This window comes from Rutidosis leptorrhynchoides, chromosome 6 (assembly GCF_046630445.1).
Source record: "Rutidosis leptorrhynchoides isolate AG116_Rl617_1_P2 chromosome 6, CSIRO_AGI_Rlap_v1, whole genome shotgun sequence".
NCBI lineage: Eukaryota > Viridiplantae > Streptophyta > Magnoliopsida > Asterales > Asteraceae > Rutidosis > Rutidosis leptorrhynchoides.
The window spans coordinates 219,641,479-219,658,238 of record NC_092338.1 but is presented as its reverse complement, the minus strand read 5'-3'; positions in this window follow the sequence as shown (position 1 = coordinate 219,658,238).

Sequence of the window (16,760 nt, the reverse complement as noted above, 5' to 3'; positions counted from 1 at the left end):
AGACTGACATTAAGTTCAGCAAAAGCTATTAATTTTGACGACAAGACGAAAAACAAATGTGATATAACAACTGCAGGAATGAACAAATGATGTGCACCATTTATCATTCAAACAAAGAACAATATGTTTAGAAACTTTGGTAAATCTTAATCATCTTTTTACGCTAATCACCCTCAAAAATTTAAATTGATACTGGTTTCTTGCAAATGAGGGCATTGCAAGATCTTAAGTGTGGGAAGGGATTAAAGAGCGGGTTTTAAACATTTAACTTATACACTTGATTTAATAGCCACCGTTAAATTTTACTAGTAAAGCAGTAGTTGTATTAGAATCTAGTGCTCTCTGATAATAAAGAACATCCCTAGTCTTATATACTGACTACCCACTTCTAGTAAAAAATTTTAAAAAAATTTCAACTAAATGAACTCAAAATCATGTTTATACATATTTATGAACGATAAAACTATGTGTTAACACCGAAATTATTGTTGCCCCGAAAAGGACATAAATTGAGAAACAACCCAAAACGTTTGAATTCATTTAAAATGGAATAGAAGAGAATAAAAAGGCAAAGAAAGAAAAATAAAAGCCAAGTGTGGGAAAATTTACCAAGTTATTTAAATCACATATCACATATTTTTGTACAAATAATTGAAGGTACTTTTGTTTTGGACGATTTTAATCAGTTTTACCCGATTTCTTATAATATATTTGAAAGAAATGTGCCACTTGGTTTAAAAGGAAGTAAAGTCTTCCGAGAAAAAGACACGCGCTTCTTGATTTAGGTCAGGAAGTTGTCGTCCAGACCAGTTGTAGAGTCTACGAAAAACTTTGAAAAGTTTTCTCAAAAATCAGCTGGAAATCAACGGACCTCAGCATCAAACAGGTTCGCCAAGTGGTCAGAATTATCCTAACCATGAGAGGATCTGCCTCGTAAAATGGGGAGGGCGCCATGCAAATTAGCTTGATAAGACTAATGAATCAGACCCCCAGAAAGAATAATCTCCTTAAAGATTAAAAATCAGCTTTTAAGCCTGATATTACTCAATCCTTGAGATTGAACTTAAAGATTGAGAATTACAAACTCATAGAATTCGATGATATCTAAACTCAAGCTTGAACGAGAAAATATTTTGATCAAATTAAAACCGATTTGTTTTCTGAAAACCTATTTTCAATGCGTTCATTACCATTGAACGTAAAATCCTAAGAATTTACCGAAATTCATTAGGCCACCTGAACCAAATTGGGTGTCAACCGTAAGAACGGTGGTTACATAGCATGGTCGAAGACACGACCTTGTGCCAGACCAAAAAATTATAGGGTGGTCTTTACTATTGCTCCTACAAAGGATAGTAATTGCATCCGACACGATGTAGACCATAATCAAAAGTATGTCATTAGACATTGCCTTAACAATTGCTTGTTCAACGCTTTCCTTTATAACCAGACGGTAGTTTACCAAAAGGTAATATACGGAGCAAGTATACTGGATGTGTTGCTTTCCTAATACATGGTTAGCAAGTAGGTGACACAAAACCACAAGTTTTGAGCTTAAATTTTAAAATCTGAAACCCACAAAACCCACAAAAACATTTTGCAAACATTGGTAAAGGGTTATTCCGGAAAACTTATCTAGGGTAAAATCTAGATTGAATTTTCAAAAGATCAAATGTTTTCATAAAGATCCAATTTCCTAAAGAAACTAAATTTTTATAGTCATGTGGGACTATAAACCACATCATTACTATCATTGTTCATACTGTTGTATCAAAATCACTGCTGTACAAAGTGTGAAGAATAAAGAAGTGATTCTAGTAAAGTTTATATTCAAGTTCTATATTGCTTGAGGACAAGCAACGCTCAAGTGTGGGAATATTTGATAATGCTAAAAACGAACATATATTTCATAGCATTATCCTTCCAGAAAGACAAGCTTTTAGTTGCAATTCTTCTATTTACAAGTGATATTCGTTTAATTAATAAAAAGTGAAGATAAAAGACAGATTCGACGATTTGAAGATGCAAACGACCAAAACGCTAAAAAGTACAAAGTACAATCCAAGTGGTTCAATTTATTGATGAGAAACGTCTAAAAATTACAAGAGTACAAGTCGTGTAATGCAAAGTACAATATATTAAATTGTACGAAAGGACGTTCGAAAATCCTAAACCGAGACATAAACCGAGAAGAAATGTATGACTCAACGGAGCTAAAATTACAAGTCGACTATGATCATGAATATAATATAATATATATATAATTATATATAATTATATATATTATATTATATATTAATTTAATCGAGCAGACTACGTTTTGAAAAGCAAAATATCTGAATCCAGCTGGCCATGCGATCGCATGGCATGGAAACACAAAATCCATTAGATCGTATGGAGTACTGTAGATGGCCAAGTCCTATAAATTGCAACGAATTCGGCCGAATTATGTACACCTTCATCAATCAATTACTCTGGTCTCTCCCTCAATATATATATATTTATATTTTATAATTATAATTTTAATATTAAGTTAATAATAATAAGGTTATAGTAGCGAATGTTTTAAGTTTGTAAGTCGAAACTCTGTCCGTGTAACACTACGCGATTAATACTCATTGTAAGTTATGTTCAACCTTTTTAAATTAATGTCTCGTAGCTAAGTTATTATTATGCTTATTTAAGGCGAAGTAATCGTGATGTTAGACTAAATATTAAAGATGGGGTTATTGGGCTTTAGACCATAATTAGGGTTTGGACAAAATACCGACACTTGTGGAAATTGGGCTATGGGCTATTAATGGTCTTTATATTTAATTAGCTAAATGATATCTTGTTAATTTAATATAAAGGTTACAATTTGACGTATCTATATATAACCACATACGCTTGAATGGGTACAGTGGGCGGGATATTTATAAATACTGATAATTGTTCATTTGACCGGACACGGGGATGGATTAATAGTCAATGGACTCATTAAAATAGGGGTGGATTACATTCAAGGGTAATTGGTGTAATTGTTAACAAAGTATTAAAATCTTGGATTACACGCAGTCGATAACCTGGTATATTCATTAAACAAAGTATTAATACCTTGTTACAGTTTAAGTCCCCAATTAGTTAGAATATTTGACTTCGGGTATAAGGTTAATTTGGCGAAGACTCTCGCACTTTATAATTATGACCGATGGACTATTATGGATAAAACCAGATAGACATATCGAATAACCCAGGACAAAGGACAATTAATCCATGGTAATAAATTAAAATCAACATGTCAAACATCATGATTACGGAAGTTTAAATAAGCATAATTCTCTTAATTTATATCTCATTGTACTTTTATTTACTGTCATTTTATTTATCGTCATTTTATTTATCGTACTTTAAATTATAGCACTTTTATTTTATCGCATTTTTATTTATCGTCATTTACTTTACGCTTTAAAATAAGTAATTATTTTGCATTAGGACTTAAAATCGACAAACCGGTCATTAAACGGTAAAACCCCCTTTTATAATAATAATAGTACTACTTATATATATATATATATATATATATATATATATATATATATATATATATATATATATATATATATATATACAAATATAGTTTAAAATAAATATAGTGTTAAACTCAGCTAGATCCCTGTGGAATGAGACTTACTAAAAATTACACTACTCTACGATTAGTTAAACTGCCTATAAGTGTTGTAGCAAGGGTTAGGTATATCCATTCAATAAATAAATAAATAACTTGTGTTAAATTGTATCGTATTTTGTGACAACCCGGAAATTTCCAACCAAATTTAAACTTTAATCTTTATATGTTTCCGACACAATAAGCAATATTTGTTAAGTTAAATTTCAAGAATTTTAAACTATGTTCATACATTCATTCAACCTCGACCAAGTTCCAACGATTCACGAACCATTAAACAAATATGATTATATATGTATATGTGTATATATATTATAACTTGAAACGTAAATAAAATATTAGATTAAATACTTTATATGATTGTATCTGTTTCAAAATGTTTATCAATGGAATTAGAAGATAAGATCAAATGATTGAATTATCAGATATATTGAATTATGATTACAAGTCTCTATTGAAAGGCCCACATTGATTTGAGAAACCTTTCCATTTTAACAATATTCGAAAAATGGTAAAGTGATTTATAAATAAGAACAAATTGTCAATCATTGAGAACTAGACAAAGGATAGTGGAAGATTAAATTTTATAAAGACTCGATTGATCTATTTAGTTTCAAACGTACAAAAAACGTTTTTAGTTTAAAAAGAACTTTATTATTAAAACGTATATAACTTTTATAAATATCTAGAACCACTTTTGACAACTCATTACTTAACTAGTATGATAAAGATAACGATATTTATATTTTATTTTATTAAATATATATAACGATTTAAATTAATATTATATATATTTATACGCGTATTATACGTACATAGTTTTATACTTTTACTATACTTAAACTTTACCTTTACTTTATTTTTACTTTACTTTAACTTTAATAATTCACTTTAATAATTCATACTTTAATAATTCACTTTAATAATTCATACTTTAATAATTCACTTTAATAATTCACTTTAATAATTCAAAAATCTATTATAAATAGAATTCAATAGGTTTCATTATTTCATAGAAACTTGAAAATATTTTTCTCTAAACTCTCTCAATCGATATACATATATATATTTACTCCGTATTATTTCAAGATATTATTAGTATACATAAAATATTACTACGGAGTGCTGTCCAAGTGATTTCGAAATTGTTTTTCGAGTGGGATATGATTAAGGAAATTATGGGTTATAGCTATGGAGGTGATTGAGTATGGTTCATGGGTATGCTCGTGAGGTCAATATAGTGTTTATCATTTCCGTTGCGTCTACGTACCTTTCCTGCAATATTGAATCTCTATATTGATACGTGAGTACTCATAATTTAACTTTTACATACTAATAGTGTATCCCTGACTAGTGCTCAAGTATTTAGGATTATGCATGCTTGTACTTTTGATATTGCCCTTAGACAGATTAGGTTGAATCTTGAATTAGTTACACTTGCGGTTGAGATAAGGTATAAGATATGCATGTCCTTGGAAAGCTAGCGAAAAATTAAGAACTTTTCCTTTAGATATCGAATGGTTTCGATGAACGGATTAGAAGTTATAATCAATTGAATTTTCGATATTTTTATTAAAAATGATTATTATTATCGTCGTTTTTATCGTCGTTCTAGTTTTATCTTATTATTATCATTATTATTATCTTTATCAATAAAAGGGATTTATCATTAAAAATTGTTATTTTTTTATTATTACTATCGTTATTATCGTTAAAGTTATAATTAGTATTATTATTATTATCCAATTATTATTATTATTATTGGTATTATTATTATTATTATTATCATTATTAATATATATATCATTATTTAAAAATAGTTATTGTTATTGTTATTATTATTATTACTATATTATCATTAAGATAATTAATAGTATTATCGTTAATAATGTTATAGTAACTATCATTATTAATATTAGTGTAATTAAAACAAATATTTGTAACACCTAATTATTTTGATTACTATTATTATCATTATTATGAACACGATATAAAAGACGATTAAAAGCTATTAAACGAAACGATTAGGAAATAATGGGTAAGAGTATCATGAGGAAATTAAATATTATAAGATATTGATTTAGATAAAATTATCGTTCTTATTATCTTTATCATTACTATTATTATTAAAAGTATCGTTAGTATTAAAACTATCATTTTAACAAACATTATCATTTTAATTGACATGTCATTGTTACTATAAAATATCATTATTATTATTATTTTAAATAGAATTATTATTTTAAAGATAATATTAAAAATTATCATAAATATTAAAGTTATCATAATTAGAATTATCGTTTTATCATAATGTCATCTTAGTAATTATAAATATTGATATTTTTAAAATAATTATTATTATTACAAAATAATACAACTTTTACTTACTATCATTATAGATATTATTTTATCAAATAAATATGTGATACAAACATATTTTACTACGTGTAATAACTTACTTTAATAATACCTATCATATTATCTTTATAATATTAAATGAACCCTATAAATTTTATTACTTAATATATATAAAAGTATATTTTATTATATAAATTTAATATAAAATTTTATTTATTAATAAATAAATTATATTATTTACTCTAATAAATCTTTTAAAAATATTTAAAAATATAAAATGACGATATTTAAACTATATATTAATCATGTATAGATTTTTGGAAATTATTTTGAGTCAAATTTACTTTTGTTGACTTTTGCATATTAGTCTCGAGCATTAGGATTGTGGTACACTATGACTTGATCTAATTTGTTAGACAAATATTGACCAACACATAAATATATATAATTAATTTAGGTTCGTGAATCCGAGGCCAACCTTGCACTTGTTCAATGACGTTATATGTATTTTTACTACGAAATACAGTATGGTGAGTTTCATTTGCCTTTTTACCCTTTATATTTTTTGGACTGAGAATACGTGCGCTTTTATAAATGTTTGACGAAATAGACACAAGTAATTGAAACTACATTCTATGGTTGAATTATCGAAATCGAATATGCCCCTTTTTATTAAAGTCTGGTAATCTAAGAATTAGGGAACAGACACCCTAATTGACGTGAATCCTAAAGATAGATCTATTGGGCCTAAAAAACCCCATCCAAAGTACCGGATGCTTTAGTACTTCGAAATTTATATCATGTCCGAAGGAGGATCCTGGAATGATAGGGGATATTCTTATATGTATCTAGTTAATGTCAGTTACCAGGTGTTCACCATATGAATGATTATTTTTGTCTCTACTCATGGGACGTATATTTATGAGAACTGGAAATGAAATTCTTGTGGTCTATTAAAATGATGGAAATAAATGATTATGATAAACTAATGAACTCACCAACCTTTTGGTTGACACTTTAAAGCATGTTTATTCTCAGGTGTTAAAGAAATCTTCCACTGTGCATTTGCTCATTTTAAAGATATTACTTGGAGTCTTTCATAGCATATTTTGAAGAACGTTGCATTCGAGTCATTGAGTTCATCAAAGATTATTATTAAATCAATTTATAATTGGATAGTGGATATTATGAAATGGTATGCATGCCTGTCAATTTTCGATGTAAAGAAAGATTGTCTTTTAAAAACGAATGCAATGTTTGTAAAATGTATCATATAGAGGTCAAATACCTCGCAATGTAATCAACTATTGTGAATCGTTTATAATGTATATGAACGGGTCCTTTCAGTTGGTATCAGAGCGGTGGTCTTAGCGAACCAGGTCTACATTAATGTGTCTAACTGATAAGTCGATAGGATGCATTAGTGAGTCTGGACTTCGACCGTGTCTGCATGTCAAAAGTTTTGCTTATCATTTTGTGTCGAAAATTAACTACTTATCATCCTCAGGAAATTACCTGCTTATCATTTTTAGTCTAAGACACGTCTTGCTGCATTGATTGCATTAATAGTGTATAGACAAAAATTCATATCTTAGCATATCTGCTAAATCATATCTTATCGTATCTGTTACTTTAAACTTTACCTGACATATCCCGCAAAGTCCTCCGTAATCTAGGAAATCTTTTGATCTATATATATATATATATATATATATATATATATATATATATATATATATATATATATATATATATATATATAGAATACCATCCGTTAGCCAAAATCATTTCATATAAAAAAAAAATCCTTTATCCAATCGTACGAAATGGAATTCGTCATCAGTTCAAGTCACTCAGATTCCGAAATGGAATCCCATTCAAGCTTCGAAAGCAGTGTGACCGGAATAGATCAACCAATCATTCATCACCTATTCTGGATGAATTAGGGATGGGTTCGTAGCCTCCTCAATCATTGGAGACAAGAAGAAGGTGATCCCTTCCATCCACCACATTGCCCTCTTGACGAAGAACCTGAAGCACTTACCAGCGAACCTGTCCGAAATACCGTGTTCTCGCTCATTTCCAGAGTATCTCATCACGATTATATATTACATCAAATTTTAGATTTTATTTATCCGCTCGTCCGAACCGACAATCACCCCGGTGTAATAGAAGAAGTCAACGAGCTTCGCGCTCGGGTAGTGGCTTTGGAGAATATGGTGCAGAGATTACAAACACCAGCAGCACCATCAGCAGCATAACCAGTACCACCATCATCAACGCCGACAGTACCATTACCACCTCCAACCACAATCGCGTCATAAACCTCAACTTCACAATCTGTCCCACGAGCATCAACGTCATACGGACCATAGATACCAAGGAGTACCAACAACAATAACTGATGAAGTATTAATTCATAACTTCATTGGAGAAACATTCCGCGACGATTATGTAATCCCTAAAGTCTTGGAGATTATCTAATCTAGCCCTAACCATAAATCAGTTAAGCGTACCAAAAAGATAGAAGGAAGAGTAGAAACCCTGACAAAAATGGTGTGTGATTAACAAGCTAAACTTGCTTTACCAACAACATCAACAGTACCGTCAGCGTTACCAGCATCGTCAGTACAGTCAACATCCGAATCAACAACACCGATAACATCACAAACTCCGTCAGTTCAAGAATCACTGTGGACATCATTACGAATCAATAACGTGTATATTGTATCAACGAGTTATGAAGAATTAAGTCATTCCCTCTGAAGAAATTATATGTATATTATATATATATATATATATATATATATATATATATATATATATATATATATATATATATATATATATATATATATATATATATTTTGAAATAAATCTTTCTGTGCTAAGCTATTGTGTGTGAATCTTAACTTCTCGGTTAATTCATATTATAAATATGCAATAATGTACGTCCTTCGGCCGCAACTTAACCAGCGTTAACTACAATCTCTGTCGCAATTCAACAAATTCCAATTCATAATAAATCAAGTATATATTTGATTTTACACTTTCATCATCGATGTACCCTAAACTTTTCAGATAACATCATTCGTACTTTGCAAAATTCACAAGAATTCCACGAACCGAACATCATACATCAACAAATAACGAAGTATTGATTCATAATTTCAATGTCATTAAAGAAATACTGCGTAAAAGTTATGTACTTTTTAAAGCCTTTAGGGATTATTCAATTCTAGTTTCAACCGTAAATCAAATGAGTTTAATTTAACATTAACTCATTAAATCTATGTTACATCTGAAGAAAATATACATATATATATTTTCATAAAGACTGTAATAAAATTCTTTTGTACAAAATATTAATTGTGAAATTTTTTTTAACGGGTAGGTAATACCCGAGAGATATATAAATTCACAAATAATATGTTACATTATTCGAATCTGATTCAGCAAATCATCCATTATACTTCCTACATTCACAACAGTATACATTCTTTTATAGAAATCAAAACAACCATACTCATTCAAAATTTAATTACATATTCTGATCTTGAAATCTCAAAATTTAACTCGAGATATGACCAAAATCATCACTCTTAGATCCTTACATCTTTCACAAGCTATATTTTGACTTCAAAACTGTGTTAGAACATCAAATGTATGTTAACGATTACAATCTGTGTTCAAACCCTTCAAAAATTTCTGAAGATACTTCGAATGATGAGCAATCGAGATGAGGATCCAACCACATGTTACCCACAGTTATGTACCCGAAAAACTCTTGAAACCAAAGTAAAAGTTTAAACAACGTATCCGCGTCAGATTCTTTGGCATTTATTAGCAAAAATAACTTTGCGATTCCTATTCAAAGTAGCCAGTTTTGTCACAGCTCCAGCAAGTCAACTTCGAGTTTTCAGTCAGACTAACCTTATTATAACCTTGAGATATACACCATCGTTACCAGGGAACCTTTTATATTTCACCACATTATTAGCAGATGTACCAACAACTTCATTACTCTTTGACTTTAGCCTCTCCAAAAAGTCATTATAATTATTTATTGAAACCCCATCATTTACTCATTCGCATCTTGTAATGAGAATTGCCATACGAATCATTGGGAATTAGCAATCAGTATTTTGAAATCTCGCAGCATGTCTACGCCAACAGTTATATGTGTATATATAACATCTATCTTCTGGACTTAATTTGAATGTGAAGTTTCTGAAAAACACTCCAAACTACGAATTGGTTCTCCGAAAATGGAAAAAAAGAAAATACTGATGAAGCAGTAAAAACTATAAACGACTTTAAACGATAAAAGCTGGATGATAATAATGAAGTGTGCTGGCAAAGTTCAGAAAAAGAGAAGTTTTGGAACTGGAAAACGGATTGAGCAAAGTAGGAAGGAGGCTGTGGACAAATTACAAAGACTGAACCTGACTTCAAAGGATCCAAATGATTCAGTACCTGCTGAAGTCATTAACGAATACCTTGCTCCTGACTCTAAACCCCTGCGGACAATATTCTTCATCATCCTCTGATATTAGAAATTCTAAAATATCATCATATCTTTCATTATAAATATCCTCTATATTTCTGAAGATATTTTCTTAATTTTTCTTATTTGAAATCATTTACCTCTTCGCGCTATCTGTATTACATCGTAAAAGAAACTATTTTAGTTTCTAAATTCTGAAACATTCAAGTTTAAAATAGGAATATTTTGAAGTAGTGTTGGGAACTGAAGCATGAATTAGTATAATATAATGAAACTTGATCAACGTGATTATATTACAGTAAGTCATGCTGAGTTTCTAAATGGAACGTGATGATTCACAGATCATAACATCATCATGTGCCATGTTATACGACTCTTGTATTCTATTTGACCTCTAAAATATCAAGAAAGTATTTCTTGATGATTCGGCCTTTTCCAAGGTATTCTAGTAATTTGACAAGTCAAGATCGTGCCATCACAATTTTCTTCCTAGAACATTAACAATGTTCATTCTGAAATTCATATCTGTGAATTCTGGACCATTACAAGCGGTGCTTAATCGCAAGAAGAAGAAACGAAAGGACAAAACTCCGAAATAGAAATTGGGGTATAAATTGCAGCAAATAAAAGAGAGCATTAACTATGAATGATAATGATTATAGAAGACAGAAGCAGAGACTTTGAAATATAAGGGAACATATAAAGCCCAACGATAAACCAGAAATTATAAACCATATATATCGATGCATATAGCAATATAAAGACACGGGAGAACTAGAAACACTATAAACCCAAGAGTATAGTAGAAGTAAATAGATTCTTTCGGCGGTAGATGAAAAAGAAGAATGTCCGATATGAAAGTTAGAAGTATATCGAGAATCAGAACTGGATGGAGCATATTGATGAATACTTTAAAATATGAGTTGAGGGGGAAAGAATAGAAGGTGATGAAACATGACTTGGAACTTAGAAATCAACAGATTTAACTCACACAATGGCGGAATAAGTGAATCAAACCCTCTAGTGAATAGGTTAAGTTTTTTTTTTTATTAATTTAGTCAAACCACAACTAAATCAAGTGTGATTAGATCAACACATAGAGCTATTATTCACTACCTGGGTGATTTGGACTGAGAGAGAATCAGAGGAGCTCACTAGATCTGAGTGTGTGTAACAAATGAGAGGCTTAACCTAAAATGAAGAACATAAGACTTTATATACCCCTGCTGTTGACTCACCCATACGATTCATTCATCACACGTACGAGTTGACTTCATCAGCCTTACGGGTGATCACTCACTCGTGTCTTCTCATTTAGGTTGTAATTGTGACTTAGCTCAGCATCAACCGTGCGTATGAGCCTGTCATTTGTACTAGTGAGGCTTCACTCATACGTCTGTCTAAGTCTAATATAGTCAAACATCTAAATCTCGTTCCTGCAGTTCTTGTAACCACATACAAACACGGATAGGATAATAACGAGCAATCATGGTGGCCTGTAAACTGTTGTACCTGCAATGGACGTGGGTAGATGTCTAGGGACTTGCATAAAATGCATCAACGGAAGGTGTGAGTTGTAAGGAAACGAAGGAGGTGAATTTATAAGAAAATCTCCGACAGAACAATTAAAATGGACGATCGCATTTAAAGCGGATCCTAATTCCCTTGATTACCGGAGAGTCAAATCTTCTTAAGAAGATTTTCTTCAAATCCCTTGAAATCTGGGAATCAATCATATCTACGTCAAATGATAAGATGAATCTACACTTACTCATTTCACTCTTCTATGTTAGCTTGATTCGTACTCTTCATATAAATGGATTGTTTATCCAAATTATTCGCTGATGATAAAACTTTAATTTTCAGCCCGTATGCATCATGAAAACATATTTATTATCATTCACGACCTTTTCACTCAAATTTCGGGACGAAATTTCTTTAACGGGTAGGTACTGTGACAACCCGGAAATTTCCAACCAAATTTAAACTTTAATCTTTATATGTTTCCGACACAATAAGCAATATTTGTTAAGTTAAATTTCAAGAATTTTAAACTATGTTCATACATTCATTCAACCTCGACCAAGTTCCAACGATTCACGAACCATTAAACGAATATGATTATATATATATATATATATATATATATATATATATATATATATATATATATATATATATATATATATATATATATATATATATATATATATATATGTGTGTGTGTGTGTATATATATTATAACTTGAAACGTAAATAAAATATTAGATTAAATACTTTATATGATTGTATCTGTTTCAAAATGTTTATCAATGGAATTAGAAGATAAGATCAAATGATTGAATTATCAGATATATTGAATTATGATTACAAGTCTCTGTTGAAAGGCCCACGTTGATTTGAGAAATCTTTCCATTTTAACAATATTCGAAAAATGGTAAAGTGATTTATAAATAAGAATAAATTGTCAATCATTGAGAACTAGACAAAGGATAGTGGAAGATTGAATTTCATAAAGACTCGATTGATCTATTTAGTTTCAAACATACAAAAAACGTTTTTAGTTTAAAAAGAACTTTATTATTAAAACGTATATTAATTTTATAAATATCTAGAACCACTTTTGACAACTCATTACTTAACTAGTATGATAAAGATAACGATATTTATATTTTATTTTATTAAATATATATAACAATTTAAATTAATATTATATATATTTATACGCGTATTATACGTACATAGTTTTATACTTTTACTATACTTAAACTTTACCTTTACTTTATTTTTACTTTACTTTAACTTTAATAATTCACTTTAATAATTCATACTTTAATAATTCACTTTAATAATTCATACTTTAATAATTCACTTTAATAATTCATACTTTAATAATTCACTTTAATAATTCATACTTTAATAATTCACTTTAATAATTCAAAAATCTATTATAAATAGAATTCAATAGGTTTCATTATTTCATAGAAACTTGGAAATATTTTTCTCTAAACTCTCTCAATCGATATACATATATATATTTACTCCGTATTATTTCAAGATATTATTAGTATATATAAAATATTACTACGGAGTGCTGTCCGAGTTATTTCGAAATTGTTTTTCGAGTGGGATATGATTAAGGAAATTATGGGTTATAGCTATGGAGGTGATTGAGTATGGTTCATGGGTATGCTCGTGAGGTCAATATAGTGTTTATCATTTCCGTTGCGTCTACGTACCTTTCCTGCAATATTGAATCTCAATATTGATACGTGAGTACTCATAATTTAACTTTTACATACTAATAGTGTATCCCTAACTAGTGCTTGAGTATTTAGGATTATGCATGCTTGTACTTTTGATATTGCCCTTAGACAGATTAGGTTGAATCTTGTATTAGTTACACTTGTGGTTGAGATAAGGTATAAGATATGCATGTCCTTGGAAAGCTAGCGAAAAATTAAGAACTTTTCCTTTAGATATCGAATGGTTTCGATGAACGGATTAGAAGTTATAATCAATTGAATTTTCGATATTTTTATTAAAAATGATTATTATTATCGTCGTTTTTATCGTCGTTCTAGTTTTATCTTATTATTATCATTATTATTATCTTTATCAATAAAAGGGATTTATAATTAAAAATTGTTATTTTTTTATTATTACTATCGTTATTATCGTTAAAGTTATAATTAGTATTATTATTATTATCCAATTATTATTATTATTATTGGTATTATTATTATTATTATCATTATTAATATATATATCATTATTTAAAAATTGTTATTGTTATTGTTATTATTATTATTACTATATTATCATTAAGATAATTAATAGTATTATCGTTAATAATGTTATAGTAACTATCATTATTAATATTAGTGTAATTAAAACAAATATTTGTAACAACTAATTATTTTGATTACCATTATTATCATTATTATGAACATGATATAAAAGAATATTAAAAGCTATTAAACGAAACGATTAGGAAATAATGGGTAAGAGTATCATGATGAAATTAAATATTATAAGATATTGATTTAGATAAAATTATCGTTCTTATTATTTTTATCATTACTCTTATTATTAAAAGTATCGTTAGTATTAAAACTATCATTTTAACAAAAATTATCATTTTAATAGACATGTCATTGTTACTATAAAATATCATTATTATTATTATTTTAAATAGAATTATTATTTTAAAGATAATATTAAAAATTATCGTAAATATTAAAGTTATCATAATTAGAATTATCGTTTTATCATAATGTCATCTTAGTAATTATAAATATTGATATTTTTATAATAATTATTATTATTATAAAATAATATAACTTTTACTTACTATCATTATAGATATTATTTTATCAAATAAATATGTGATACAAACATATTTTACTACGTGTAATAACTTACTTTAATAATACCTATCATATTATCTTTATAATATTAAATGAACCCTATAAATTTTATTACTTAATATATATAAAAGTATATTTTATTATATAAATTTAATATAAAATTTTATTTATTAATAAATAAATTATATTATTTACTCTAATAAATCTTTTAAAAATATTTAAAAATATAAAATGACGATATTTAAACTATATATTAATCATGTATAGATTTTTGGAAATTATTTTGAGTCAATTTTACTTTTGTTGACTTTTGCATATTAGTCTCGAGCATTAGGATTGTGGTACACTATGACTTGACCTAATTTGTTAGACAAATATTGACCAACACATAAATATATATAATTAATTTAGGTTCGTGAATCCGAGGCCAACCTTGCACTTGTTCAATGACGTTATATGTATTTTTACTATGAAATACAGTATGGTGAGTTTCATTTGCCTTTTTACCCTTTATATTTTTGGGACTGAGAATACATGCGCTTTTATAAATGTTTGACGAAATAGACACAAGTAATTGAAACTACATTCTATGGTTGAATTATCGAAATCGAATATGCCCCTTTTTATTAAAGTCTGGTAATCTAAGAATTAGGGAACAGACACCCTAATTGACGCGAATCCTAAAGATAAATCTATTGGACCTAACAAACCCCATCCAAAGTACTAGATGCTTTAGTACTTCGAAATTTATATCATGTCCGAAGGAGGATCCCGGAATGATAGGGGATATTCTTATATGTATCTAGTTAATGTCGGTTACCAGGTGTTCACCATATGAATGATTATTTTTGTCTCTACGCATGGGACGTATATTTATGAGAACTGGAAATGAAATTCTTGTGGTCTATTAAAATGATGGAAATAAATGATTATGATAAACTATTGAACTCACCAACCTTTTGGTTGACACTTTAAAGCATGTTTATTCTCAGGTGTTAAAGAAATCTTCCGCTGTGCATTTGCTCATTTTAAAGATATTACTTGGAGTCTTTCATAGCATATTTCGAAGAACGTTGCATTCGAGTCATTGAGTTCATCAAAGATTATTATTAAATTAATTTATAATTGGATAGTGGATATTATGAAATGGTATGCATGCCTGTCAATTTTCGATGTAAAGAAAGATTGTCTTTTAAAAACGAATGCAATATTTGTAAAATGTATCATATAGAGGTCAAATACCTCGCAATGTAATCAACTATTGTGAATCGTTTATAATGTATATGAACGGGTCCTTTCATATTTAATAATATTTCATAGTAAAAATAATAGTATTTCGTACTACCCCTCGCACACATCAGAAACCTTACCTATAGTTACAAGATCAAGTTTGAAAAGGAAACATAATGAGTATGAAAAGAATAAGTGTGGGGAAAATAAGCCTAAGGAGTGATCCCGTTAGAAGAATGAGTCGCGCAACCAACTCTATAATGAAAACTACCTATCCCTATATGTGTTTATTAGGATTATGTTTTTTTCTAAGTGTTTTATTATTTTGATACTTGTTTAAATATGAATGTAAGAGTAATATAGCTCCTAAATGTTAAATTGTTTAAGTGATGAAAGTTATTAATAAAATATTATGTTTATGTTATACTTTGCATTATTTAATATCTTGTCAAGTTATTTATATTCAATTCAAAAAAAGTCCGCAAAAGTGCTCCGCAATCATTCTATGATCCTATAATCAAGTAACATCACTCTTTCCTTTATTCTCAATTATGTCTTTCATTTATTATTTTCTTTTATTATAAATTCAATGAGGATATTGCATAATCTAAGTGTGGGGAGGGAATTG